We start from the raw sequence: 14313 nt of genomic DNA, 5'->3' as shown, positions 1-14313 counted from the left end.
TTATTTTATTTTACCCTCTCTTTAAGTGCTGGGATTATAAACATAGGGCATTACAGTTGAATAAACCAAGTCTTGAGTTTGAATAGTCCACCAAAGATAATGGCTATATGAAAATTGTACTTCCATAATATTTTCAGTAAGCAGTTGAAAGACAGTGAGAGGTTGTGATTCCATTGTTCATAGGTTTAAAAAGCTGGCTTTGTGCAGCAAGAAGATTAAACATCCGAATAAACAAATGTTCACTTTTTAATTAACAGGAATAAGCTTACCGTTGCTACTAGCATAGGCAAATCAACTTCATGTCAATTATAATATGAATGTCCAGTGTGCTGGGCTCATGAAGGTTCAGATTTGGTGACTTTAAAGGAAGTGGATAGTAAAGAGTATGTCATTGTTGTCCTTATAGATTCCAATGGGCTTCTTGTTTGCTAATGTGTTATAGTTATATAGTCTTAAGAAAAAAATATTATGAGCTCTGAAAGGCACAGTTTCATAACTATAATACTTTGAAATAATTAATCATTTATATATATATATATGTATAACAGCAATGATTAAAAGGAGACTGTGTATATGGAAAGAAAAGGGATTGATGTAAATAAATTTTTATTAAATAAAAATTATAAATAAGTATAAATGAATAGTGACTATTGTAGTTTTACCCATTATTTTAGGTTAAATCAGGATTTAGACCCCACTGCCACTAATAATAGACTCAAGTCAGTCTGTAGTTTCAGGGAACTAATGATCATTTAGTGATGGTATTTTAGACTCATAATGTAATTAAGGATGCTCACTTTGGAAGTATGTATCCTAATAACTTCTAATGCATTTCACAAGTTTTGTAAGTTCTTCCAGAATTTATTGTTATTGAAAATGATTATTAGATGGGGATCCCTGTTTCTTGAGGATACATGAATATAATAGGTGTCAAATTTTGTAAGACTGTCAAATGATCAAAGCTACAGGAGAGTGGAATAGAAACTAAGTGATCAGAATTCATTACAAGATATTTAATTTCAATATACACTCGAGGAATAAAGGGAAACGTTACATGATAATGTAGTAATGTGACAGTTTCATACTCACAAACTCAATTACTTCTTTTTACTACTGCATTTATCTGTATATGTGAATATTACAGTAGAATCTATGTAAATTTTGTATTATGACAGAGAAATACCTTAGGCTGCTAACAATACTAAAGATAATGTCTGTAAAATCACAATTTGGAGGTGAGAAGATGACTGAACAGGGAAGAATACTTACTGCTCTTCTAGAGGACCTGGATTTATTTCTGGAACCCACATCATATAGTTAATAACTTCCCGTAATTCCATTTCCAAGGGATCTGACACCTTCCTTCCTCTATAGTCAAATGCACATACAGCATGCACATAAAAATATATAGTCACACACCCTTGCACAAAATATACATAATAAATGATGTTCTTTAGGTTTATGTATTAAATTGGGTAATACCATTGTTTTAGACCAATGATGACATTGGAAGATATATGTGAAAAAATGTGTAAATTTCTAGGAGGTAAGGAAAGAGGGGAAGAAAGAGAGTTGCAGTGTAGATATCATTGGTATATCCCAACAAATTTGTGAACTCATTCCAGTACCCATCTCCAGATGGTCCATGGCAGTTTCCAGGAGTACAAACCCATTCACTGAAACTAAAATATGGAACTCTGTAGAGTGTTCATCCAAACTAAACCACAATCCTTTAACAGTTTAACAGAATCTTTCTTTACATCATGTTATAAAAGCCATCTTGTGTGTAAGCAGAGACTGTTCGTTTCCCAGCCGCCCAGACCCAAATAATAACATAGAAACTATATTAATTACAACACTGTTTGGCCAATAGCTTAATCATATTTTTAGCTGACTCTTTCATCTTAAACTAACTCATAATAATTATCTGTGTAAGCCACATGGCTTGGTTCCTTATATCAGTGAGGCATTCTCATCTTGCTTCTGCAGTATCTGGGTGATGACTGCAGACTGAGCTATTCCTCTTCCCGAGAATTCTCCTCTTTTGGTCACCCTGCCTATACTTCATGCCTTGAAACTGACCAATCAGTATTTTATTAAACCAATACAAGTGACAAATCTGTACAGGATAGAAGGCCATTGTCCAATAGTACTTGTGGAGGAAGTTGGTCCTAGGGGAAAGACATGATTCATTAGTTACTTATCATGTGACCTTGACCAAGTAAATTCAGCATTTACTTTATGTAGCAGTCAAAGAAGAACATGCAATCACCTAGTGTGATTCTTGAAAACCTGAGGAAACATATGTTTTATGATCTGGGGAACATAGTAAAATCTTAATACAATTTATTGCAGGAAAAAATGCTTATCCCACATAAATGGATCTTTCCCTTCAGAACTGGAGTTTGATGGAGCAGTATGACCTTTCCTGAGTTGGTTGTAGACATTTTGAGAAAACAGAATGCTGTTGACCTTCGTAAATTCCTCCCTTTAGATTAGGATAACAATCTGAGGCATCTATACTTGTCACATTCGTGAAAGGCTATACCATAGAATGACATAACTTGAATTTCATTTTATTGTATACCATATCTTTACAGAAGAGGCAGAGCCATGATTAGAACATCAGGGACAAGGTTACTCTATGCCATAAGCATTTTATTTCTGAGGTTTATGCATGCATTCACAGACATGTATGAAATACATGCACACAGCATAAAGTGTATCATTTCTAGGACAACAATCTGGGAAGCCTTAATATCTTTTAAACAATTGCCTTTTTAGTGAATGGATTTATTTACATGAATAAAATATTAAGTTAACTATGTAAAACAAAATGGATTATTGTTCTCTAAGACATTAAAGGGAGCAGGCAAAATTTGTTGCATTGTCTGCCTGTATATGTCAGAATCTACATACACTGAGAATTATGTTTTGCTTTGCAGGGAGAGTCACTTTTAAGTTATTTTAATTGCTTTTTTTATCAATAAAGCATGTATGTATATAAAATTAACTTAAAATATCTATGGAAACTAATAAATGAGTAAACACATAAGAAGTAATTTATGGTTGTTGGGATATAATTGACTTGGAGTTATATAGGTGGTACTTCCTAGCTATTATATAATTCCAAAAATTCATATTTATTATATTAATTTGAAAAGATACTGAATATTTTAATGGTTCATAAAATATTAAAATAAGCTAGATTTACTATTATATGGTTTTATAGTAAAGCATTTTTTATTTTGAATTTTTCGGAAATTTCAATATTAAAATAGAAAATTTCACTATTGAAAACCCTGATGTAGATAGGAATTTTATTCATTTCGTGTTGTTTGTTATGTGAGAAACAATAGCAGTGCTATGATAGTCTCTGCATTCACTAGTTTATCTTACAGAGTTTTGATGTTTTCATAACTTTCCCATTATATCCATGAATGCATATAGGTTGCTTTAATTATATCCATCCCTGATTTCCTCCCTCCAATTTCTCCCCTATTCCATCATGATTTTTCCCTTCTATCTCCATGTTCTCATTTTGTAAACACAACATGTCTACTTTATTCTACTATTAATAGCGATGGATGTAGAATCATCTATTAGCTCCTGGCTGGCCTCTCAGGGGTGAAACTACTGAAGAATGCTGACTCTCTCTTACTCACTTGGAAGTCATCATTGGATAAAATGTCTCATAGAGGTGTGGGGCTTCATACTCTATCCTTGTTAAAATTGTCTGACTTAATCTTGTAACAGTCTTGTGCAAGAAGGCAAACCTGGGGGCCATCTGAGTACCTATAGTAAAACAATGGAATCACTCTCTTAAGTTGAGATTTATACTTAGGCATGGTAAGATTTGTTTATAATCCTAGCACCAAGGAGGCTGAAATGGGAGAATCAAGGTTTTACAGCCAGCCAGGGCTTTATACCAGGGTCCTGACTAAAACAAACTCAAAACAGAAAACTTAAAAATTGTTCCATTTATCAAAGCTTTAATATTGGCTTCATATAAACATCATATAAGTGAATTTAAATCATATTTTCATCTTATATTCATTTTTATTATAGTTTTAAAATAATCTGTGTTTATGCTTCTTTGGATATTTATCAGAGTCTAAGTCAAATTAAAATTTTAAAGATATTTTAAAAATCAATTGGTCTACTTTAACAGTCTTAGGTTTAAATATTAGCTGAAACTTTATTTATTTTTATTTTGGTTTTTCAAGACAGGATTTATCTGTGTAGCTCTGACTGTCATGGAACTCTGTTCAACAGGCTGGCTTCGAACTTACAGAGATCCTCCCGTCTATGCCTCTTGAGTGCTGGGATTAAAGGCATGCATTACCACAGCCCGGTTAGCTGGAACTTTTATACAGTTCTTAGGCAAGAAAAATTTAAATGTTGCATCCCACACAGGGTGACAGTCAATCCTCTGAAAGGCTAAGACATCGTCACACAAAAGACACTTTAAAAGTACAAATATGGGGGAGGGGAGGGAAGGGGGAGAAGGGAGGGCAGGGAAGAGGGAGGAGGAGGGGAGGGAACGGGGAGGAGGAGGAGGGAAGGAAATGGAAATTTTTAAATATAAAAAAAAATAAACCATGAGGAAAAAAAAAGTACAAATATGAACTTAAAAATGCAATGTATATGAGATGTTTATATGTAAGTTTTTTCCAGACATGAATGTACTGCAATATTGATTTTGCCCTGGAAAATAATGCAGTTAACAATTAAGTCTGTTGTTCTCTATGACCAGACAGGGCTATGATAGATTTGTTCCTTGCTATATCTAATGCTATATGTATGTATTTACGTGGTACATAGCAGGACATTATTAAAGATGGGTGAGTTATATAGCAAAATGAATTAATTCAAAGATAAAGAATAGTATGTGGGATATAATCATTTAAGCTACCTACAGTTTTGAGACTCGCCTTCCAAATTAAAGGCAGAGTGTTGACATATTTATTGGATTGAGAACATATTGCACAATTCATTTTTATGCAAGTATATTTGAGTTCTAATTAGTGAACGTCCTAATATGAGTCGTGATTGAACACACAATTAACAGCAAATATTTCCAGGTACTCTAAAAGCTTTTTTGATGCCTTTTCTTTGTTCTGCTTGCCTCCTCTGAAGAGTTCCTGTATCCTTTCAGCCAGTTGTTGAGGAGAGATGTAGCAGCTGACCACCCTTCCCTCTGACACCATTCTCAGCACCAGCTTTGGAGATGCGTTCACCCTGTTGGTCTTCTGCAGTAGCCAGGCCGAGTGCTGACTCCATGGTAGTGAGGAACTCTTCAGGCTCCAGAAGTAAGTTGCAGAATTCAGTCTCATCATTACCAGTAAAGCATAAAGATACTTTTGGATGTTTAATTAGAAATTTTGCAAATTGACAGGCAAAATGAAGTCAGAATTATTCATTATTGATTGCAAATATTTTTTTCTCTTTGTTTTGAGTCCAATATTTCTGGTTATGAAAAGTCTACTTGTTTTTGTTGCTATTTAAATGCTTATAAGATTTACAGTTTTGTTTTCATATTTGCAATTTGTATGCATTTCAAGATACATTTCCTCCTCATGTCACATAGACAGTGTAAAGGTTAAAATAATTTTGTTACTAAACAAACATATTCTCAATGGCCAGGTACTGCACCAAACTTGCTTCAGTGAGTTATGAAGACAAGAGGCTATGGGTAGAGCAATGGGCTGGTATTGTGAATAATAATTTGCCTGATTGGCTGGCTTATGGAATGCAAAGATCTCTGTCTCTTCCAGAGCTTAGGAAAGCCTATGAAAATGCACATTAGAATTTTTAAAAATATGAAAATTACATATAGGAATACGAATTGTAAATAAAATATTTGAACACTTGGCAAACTATAGAACACAAAATCTTCATATATCAACCAAAGAAGTTTCCTACTCTAGAATTGTATATGATTTTTCTAAATTCTAAAGAAAAAAAAAACAAGTAAAGACATTGTTTTATTGATTATGTTTATAGGATTTAAAATTTTAGAAATTTTTTTCTGGAAAAATAAATCTTTTCTAAACCATTGATTTGCCATTTTTCAAACTTTATTGTTTTATTTGAGATATTTTCCAGTCTTTTAAATACTATATATATGTGTGTGTGTGTGTGTGTGTGTGTGTGTGTGTGTGTGTATGACACATATATGTTTTTCAAATAATATATATGTCCTTGAAGTAATTTATAATAAAATACATATACACAACACATAAATATCTATTATTGCTCTAGGAAATGTATCTTTCCCAATGTCCAATCACAGAAAATATTTGTGAGTGTATTTTTATAAAAAGCTAAGGTTTGTTAAAGCAATTACCTGTATTGTTATATTATTAAATACAACTCGGGAGTCAGATATTGAAGTATAAATCTAAAATATCCACAGAGTAACAAAAAAGGATCAGTTGACCCTACATTTCCCCCTTCCCAGATTTAAAAGGCTGTGAACCTCAGTCCCTCCATATTCCTGCCTGTGTCTCTCTCTATCCTAATCTGGTTCTGCCTAAAACTCTAAAGCTGATTCTTGCTGGATGAATGTTGATTCTGCCCTCTGATTCAAGGTTTAGTTCTATTGGTAGTGTCGGGAGTGTCCAAATGTGATCAAAATATCCCACAACAGTTTGACATATTTTCAGCTGTTACCAGCTATTGTGTGTTTACCAAGTAAAATTATCATGAAGAAAGTGAGAATGAGATGCTTCATAAGCATAGGTTAACTTAGCAATGTATTGCAATGCCAGAATGACTCAATTCAAATATCTATTTCATTAGTGGCAAATAAAGATTAGCGTTAATAATTTCTGTCTTTATTATGCTACTAATTATGCAAGATGAAAGCAGTCAGTAAGAAGTCTGTTATTGCTTTCATAACCAAAGTAGTTAGAGAACTACATTTAAGATCTAAAAAGAACATTTCTATATTGGAAAAAAATAAAAAGATTTGTTATAACTAGTTATAACACAGAATATGCAGTTGACAAATTAAAGATCATTTTTGTAGCATTTTGCTTTGTATATTTGATTTATTCATTTACCACTAATGCATGCTTTATTTGTTTATTTTGATGCTTGTATTTGTTTTTTAATTGCTGACCCTTTTATTGAATAGACCACTATGAGAAAGATATCCCCAATTTTTACCTTTTATAAATGCAAGATCATATCTGTACCTGAGGTAATATCACAGATTTAAGAAAAAACAACAAAATAGTTAATTATTTCATTTAAATTTTCTACTGATAAGTTGCTCTTGTTCTCCAGGAAAGCATTTAAGTTTAGAAAAATTGTTAGCTAAGGAAATATATTTATGAATGTGATTCCCTAGTATTAATCACAGAAGAATAAATTCAAACATATTTTCATATACTAGCAGAAACGTAAGACCAAAACTTCTATTTAATTAATGGGGGTGGAATGCTACAGGGGAATGTTTTATATACTGAAAACAATAATTTTAAGTTAATACTTAATACAGTTTTTTTTCTATTTGTTTTTAAGTTACAAGGCTGTTACTTTTAAGACTGGAAACCTCTTTTTTCTTTCTTCTTTTTTTTAATCTCTTTTTTCTTTCCTTCCTTCTTTTTTTTACTTTTCATGATTCTTCTTGAAATAAGGAAAATGTTAGCCTGAAAGTCCTGCATTGAATTTAGTATCTTGTAAAAAAAAAATGCATTCCTAGTTAAGAGCTAATATTAAATGGTGTCTTGAAAATTCATACATCTTGCTAGTATTTTTCCTTAAAACAAGTAGAATTGTTTGAATAGGAGCTCAAGAATTATGTAGGAAATGCAGACGTGGAAAGTAAAAGCAATGGAATTCTTTTGTAGTGTAATACAATGCAACCCAGAGTGGCTGAGGTGACCACTGTTGTTCTAGTGATATTTTTCTCTGTCATTTTAGATTTTTTTTTCTGCCAGCAAAAGCACATTTTGTTCATTCCACCTCTTCCTAATTTATTTCTGAAATAAAAGAGGCTTGATAAAACTCAAAGTTAAACATAATCATTTTTAATAGAAGGTGTTCTTATGTAACTACACTTATGTTCGTACATGTATATGTAACAGTGACTGTTAAAATGTTCCATGAATGCATAATACCAATTATATCTCCATAATCTATTATACCTTCTAAATATTAAGACTACTTTAATGATAATACTTTCGAAACAAACTACACATTTAAATTTGTTAATTATACCCTACAATGATATTGATGCTTCTATGTATATGTGGTGTAATGTGATGAATATTTCTATTTAGTAGAGCTATTTAATGAACAGAAGTACCACTCTGCAATTTATTTGTTTTGTTTTGTTTTGTTTTGTTGGTTTTCAAGACAGGGTTTCTCTATAGTTTTGGATCCTGTCCTGGAACTAGCTCCTGTAGACCATGCTGTCCTCGAATTCACAGCTATCCACCTGCCTCTACCTCCTGAGTGCTAGGATTAAAGGTGTGCTCCACCACCACCTGGCTCATTTTTTTCTTTTAATAATTTTTTATGAGACTATAAACAAGGAATATGCTCAATGAGATAGATGCTATTTTTGCATGTTTTATATATATATATATATATATATATATAAAACATATGATCGGCATAAACAAACAAAATTACGATTATCAATAAGACAACTTTAATACTATAATTTGGGAAGCTTACCTAATTCTATGAAGTGAAGATCAATTAGATTCAGTAATTTCCTAATTAAGAGCAGAATAAGAACATGTTAAATCATGCATTTCTCAGTACAAAAGAAAAAAAACAGATTCTCAAAGAAAGCCAACCTAAATCAGACTCTATCAATGGTATGTTCACTATATATCTTCCCAGTTACTTTCAATAACATACAGCTAATTACTCAAGTGGTTTGGACCAAAAGCTTTAGAGGAATCTTAGTTACTTTCCAAGTAGAGCCATTTTAGATCTTGGCCTGTCTCTGAAAGGCAATGACAGAGTCATGCTCTTATGAAGCAAGTTTGGGTACATGGTGCCAATCTCTGAAGGGACGAGGGAAGCAGAGATGGACACTCACTAACCTAAGGGATCAGCAAGTAGCAGGTGCAAACCTCAAGACAGAGAATTCCATTTGGCAAAACATGACACTTCTTTGCATTTGACAAATGGCACCTCTCACCTACCCAATCTGGTCCGATTTTTCTACAAAAAACAAGAGTCTGAAGCAGGTACAAAAGAATATAATTCAAAATTCTCATTATACCACAAGTATACACTTGTAGGGGAATGAAGACAACACCGCAGAGAGGCAGCTACCATGGGGTAAATAGGAAGCGAGAAGTAGAAATTGTCATGTGCCTTCCATGTGGGAAATAGCATCACCCAAGATAATAGAAATTGATCCATTGTCAATTGAATTTGTCTGGCTTGCAGATAGATTTAAACCCTAGACTGTTGTTAATGAGTTGATGTGTTGTCCTTTTGAGATAAAAACCCCAGAAGCTGGAATGACAATGCACTGTCTTCCAAAAGCCCACAAGGGTTGAAAGTAGAACTGAATGTGTCTTGGCTAGCAGATTTTGATACAGGAGTCTCCTGTTTTCTGTGCCTCTGGTTTGTGTTGGCCTGCAGCACTGCTATTGCTGGATTTCCTACAAAGCAGTGCCCTGTGGAGAGGTCTGCACAGATGCTCTGCCTTTGCAGACGACTTAACTTTTAGGGCCAGAAGAATTTAATACACTAGAGGATTACTCCCAACACCGGGCATTCAGTGAGTGGAAGCAATCCTTATTGTCAGATATTGGCATTGAAATAAATGAGGAAAAGCCAATTTATACCAATTCAACCTAAGGCTATGTCTGTTACCCTGACAACCACCCTGTCCCTATAGTTAACTCCCATGTATCAGTGTGGGGAACTGTGGAGCATATGTCAGATTTAGAATATTCTGGGTAAATGGATGCATCTCTCATCAACATAAAACAGAGTGTGGGAGGCATTGCATCAAGAACATTGACAGTCTAACCAAGGACTACTTTTAGTGAAAATCCTTGCCTTACCATGAGCAAAAATTCAGAATAAAAGAATCTGAATGGTATATTGATTAAAACCTCCAGCACTTCCAGTGATTTCTGCCATGAAGGGATAGACATAGAATCACCAACTGAAAACATTAAGAATATTTTAAAAAATTGAATACTTGATTTTGAAGTGTTAAGTTGAATGGCACAGTTAGATTCAGTAATAGAGTTCTGACGCAAACATCTTTCTAGAATTGTTAAAGAGACGGTAATGAAAGAAGGCAATACAACATGCCGTCACGCTTGCTGACATGTGGGCCCTGTTTGGGCTGTTCGCCAATGATACCACCTCTGTCACTGCTGAACACCCACACATCCTGGATAGCTGTAACATTGTATGGTGGTAATTTGATTTCATGTCCAATTAACCTCACTTTTGGACTTGGTAATATACCAAAAGTAATTGAATTGGCATAAGAATAAATCTGCATGATATATTTGACATCCCCAAGCCAGGGGCATTAGCTTTGGCTGTAGAGATGATGTCTCAGTGTTATTCTCTGTTCATCTATCTTTCAGAAGCTTTGTTTTTGTTTTGATTGTTTTGCTTGTTTTTGGGTGTGTGTGTGTGTGTGTGTGTGTGTGTGTGTGTGTGTGTGTGTGTGTTTTGTTTTGTTTTCTGGCTCTTTTTTGTCTTCCTCCTGATGCCAGGTAAGCTTAAATATGTATTAAGATAAGCCTTCCTTTTAATAACTTGCATGCACATAGAGATTACTGTGGTAAATTTTGAATCTATAGCAAGTTGTTTAAATATCTGAAAACAAATAATATTTTAAAATCTACTTATTTATGACTTGAGGATAGAGTGCCCTTAAACAAATAAACATTATTTCAATGATATCTATGGTTGTAATTCTAGCACAGAAATAATTCACAATTTAAAAACCTGACTTCAATATTTATGAAGTAAAGATAAATGCTAACATAGCAATAGCTTTCTCTGTCAAAAGAGAACTTGTAATGTAGTCCTCACTACATTACATGAAATTATAAAATGAAGTTTCTGTTTTGTCCAGTTTACATGGTTAGACCTTTCCAGTGTGTCTTATATTCATGTTTAAATAAAACAGTGGGTTTCACAAAGTTTGGATTGGGTTCATTAAAGAATGATTCTGTATGACATACACAGATATAATGAGAACACATCTCTGGCACTGATGAATGTTCTTTATGTAGTAAGATGGATATTCTTGCTTGGGAAAAATAGCATCAGAAAAAAGGTCATCAGATATAGTGATTCACAGTGAACCATGATAGATATCTGAATTGGTGGGTAGGTCTGTGTTTCTCTATCTATCTTAACACAAGCTATGATTTTATTCAAAACATAGAATGTTCAGAATGTTTAGTATGTCTTAGGAATGCTTTTAGACTAGGCATCTAGCTGGCTGTCTAGAGACAATATTCAGAAATGTGGGCAGTTAAAGCTATTGCGCTCACAAATTTAATAAAACCTCGGTATGGAAAGCGAAGACTGGTGATGAAAATGTTGAAGGAAATGTCATGCAAGATTGCCAAATATATCTGATTCACTTTTAATCTTTCTTTATAATACCATTATAATTTATTTTTGAAGACAATGTCTATGAGAATTAAGTAGATTTTTCTGTTCTTGTATATTTTAAAGCACAAAATTGTTTCTTCTATATATTTGAATATATGTTTTATATAAATAAGAAAATATGGATTCACAGCTCTTAGAGTGATGATATTTTCTGATTCACCTTCATTAATCAGTTTCATTATGAAAAACTCACCTTGATACATATGGTTCTTTGTATTTGTATCTTTAAAATATCAACAAGGAAAAGAGCAAGTAAATAGCAGATTTACTATAAAAGTTTTGACATCCTTCAACAGATGGGTAGACAAAGCAGTATGGTATGTATACAAAATGAAATAATATTAAGCTCTACATAAGAAATAGTCAAAGCTGTTGCAAGAGCTAATAAGATAGAGAAAAGAAGTTGTCGTGTTAAATGAAATAGGTTGGGCTAACCATGTGATCTCACTGATATGTAGAATTGCTGAATTGTGAATGCGAGAAAAGCAGTAAGTAGGATGATGAAAATCTGGAGTCTGAGAGAAAAAAAAACAGCAGAAATAGCAAATATTAATTATTAAGTACTGAGATTTCATTGTATAGATGTAGAAAATTACACTCCATTACTATAGAGCATGGTTACTGTGCACAGCTGAAGATTATTTTCATTTCAGATTTCAGATCTGAGTTACCAAAATTTGAAAGTTTTCATTATGGAGAAATGACAAAAGTTTACGGCCATAGCATAAATTAAATTGAACGTTATGCAACATCTTAGCAGAAACATCACAGGGAATCTGATATTCATGCAGTCTTGTACTTTTATGCATTAGAAAAGCAAATTGATAGTGCTTATAAGATCACTCTGCAGGTAAAGTGTTCACACCTAGTGACGCAAATTGTATCCCGCATTGAAAGGAGAGAGTGACCTAGGTGTAGTGACACATGCCTTTAATCCTAGCACTTGTGAGGCAGAAGCAGGCAGATCTCTGAGTCTGAAGCTAACCTGTTTTTTTTTTTTACTTCCTTCTCTTTATTTCATTTCTTTTTTTATGGTTTATTTTTTTTTATATTTAAAATTTCCATCTCCTCCCCTCCTCCTCCCCCTTCCCTCCCCTCCCCTCCACCCATACCCACCCTCCCTCCCTCTCCAGGCCAAGGAGCCATCAGGGTTCCCTACTCTATCTGTTTTTTTTTTTAAGAATGAGAAAAGTCAGAGATTCTCATCTTCCGAATGTTAAATGCGTTGTTAAATGCTCCTGGCATACAAGTCTTTTCACCTGAATGTTAATTATAAATGAAGCATTTCTGTAATTATGAATGAATAGATGTTTACTGAAATTTGAAACAAACAGAAATGTGGAAATAAGCTTCACTGGAATTATACACTTACCACACATATACAAACATCTAAATGACTACATTTTATGATCTAAAAATTGTAAATGTTCTGGCTTAAAGGATAGCTTCATTCAAATGCAAACTAAAGACATTATTCAATGCTTCCATTGTTCTATTGTTGCATTTTATTTGTTTCATATTTTAAATAAATCTTTATACTATTTGAAATACTACTACATGTATGTTTTTACTTCCTTTATTAGATTGAAACCTGTTTGTCATTCCTTTATTAATCAATTTACTTGACTCTTAGTAAGACTGAAATTTTTGTAAGACTGATTTATTTTTCCCTCAGATGTCATTTTTGGTCCAATCCTAAGCTAGTTCGAATTTTAGGTATCATTCCTACAGACTCATGGGAACTTGTTGAAAAGATACATAATTTTTTTTTCATTCTAAACTCTTTGTGGATTTGTTTGGTCCCACATGTTCTTCTTAGTCAATAGTTATTGTTTTAATTTTAGAAATGTACAGTATTATTAAGCATTACATTTCATATTTGTGGATGGTGATAAAATTCTTTACACCTAAATGACTCAGGCTGGTAAGATACAGGTAACAGACAAGACAATTTCTGTGATAACCACTGACAGGAGTCACCATAGATGAGGTGAGAAGAGGAGGACTAGATGCCAGAGCCTCTCCCCATCCCACAGTGGTTCACACACAGTATAGTTAGAGTGGGCCTTGGGACATATTTCTTCCGAGTTTTAAATCTCCAAGAATCCTTCATTATCTGTTGAGGGGTGCCCATGCTCCTGGGAGAGACTCCAGGTGTTCTGTGTGAAACAATGTCACCTTGTACTCTATCGCTGTGATGGCCATAGAGTGCTCTTTCCCTGGCATTGTGTTCCTTTCCCTGGGCAGTGTTCCTGACACTTAAAAGTGTTGTGGCTCTGTGGGCTTCGGTTACCTGTATCAGTAAACTAGTGAGACCATTTAAGACTCTGCACTGGCACGGTAATCATTTTGTAAACAGTATTGATGTAATCATTAATTTTTCATTATTATGTCATGAAATGTTTTAAGAGACAATACAGTGACAATGGCAGTCTTGTTACTTATAAAATATGACTTACTAATAAGAACCTGTGTGGCAAAAAAAAAAACCAGTCAAGATTTTAGGAAAAGTCCATTTAAAGCAGAAAAGCTGTTGACTGCTTCATTTTGTATTTCTTTAATATATGCATGTTTGTGTGAGTGTGTGTGTATACATCTGAGCACACTCTTGTTATTGTGAATTAATTGAGCTGCCCTTCTTTAACACAGAAGAAATACATTTTGCAACACAGTGACTATTTT

At 33.6% G+C, this 14313-nt stretch overlaps 1 protein-coding gene across 1 annotated transcript in view; it reads left to right on the top strand.

The window, feature by feature from the left end:
* The first annotated feature begins 5260 nt into the window (after window positions 1-5260).
* Lrfn5 (leucine rich repeat and fibronectin type III domain containing 5) overlaps window positions 5261-14313 on the top strand; it is a 97044-nt gene continuing 87991 nt past the window's right edge. The window contains exon 1 of the mRNA XM_038338130.1: window positions 5261-5312. The gene's annotated coding sequence lies outside the window, so the exon portion shown is untranslated. The remainder of the gene's footprint in view (window positions 5313-14313) is intronic.

The sequence above is a fragment of the Arvicola amphibius genome, chromosome 7 (genome assembly GCF_903992535.2).
Source record: "Arvicola amphibius chromosome 7, mArvAmp1.2, whole genome shotgun sequence".
Taxonomy (NCBI): domain Eukaryota; kingdom Metazoa; phylum Chordata; class Mammalia; order Rodentia; family Cricetidae; genus Arvicola; species Arvicola amphibius.
This window is presented reverse-complemented; position numbering and strand designations above follow the sequence as displayed.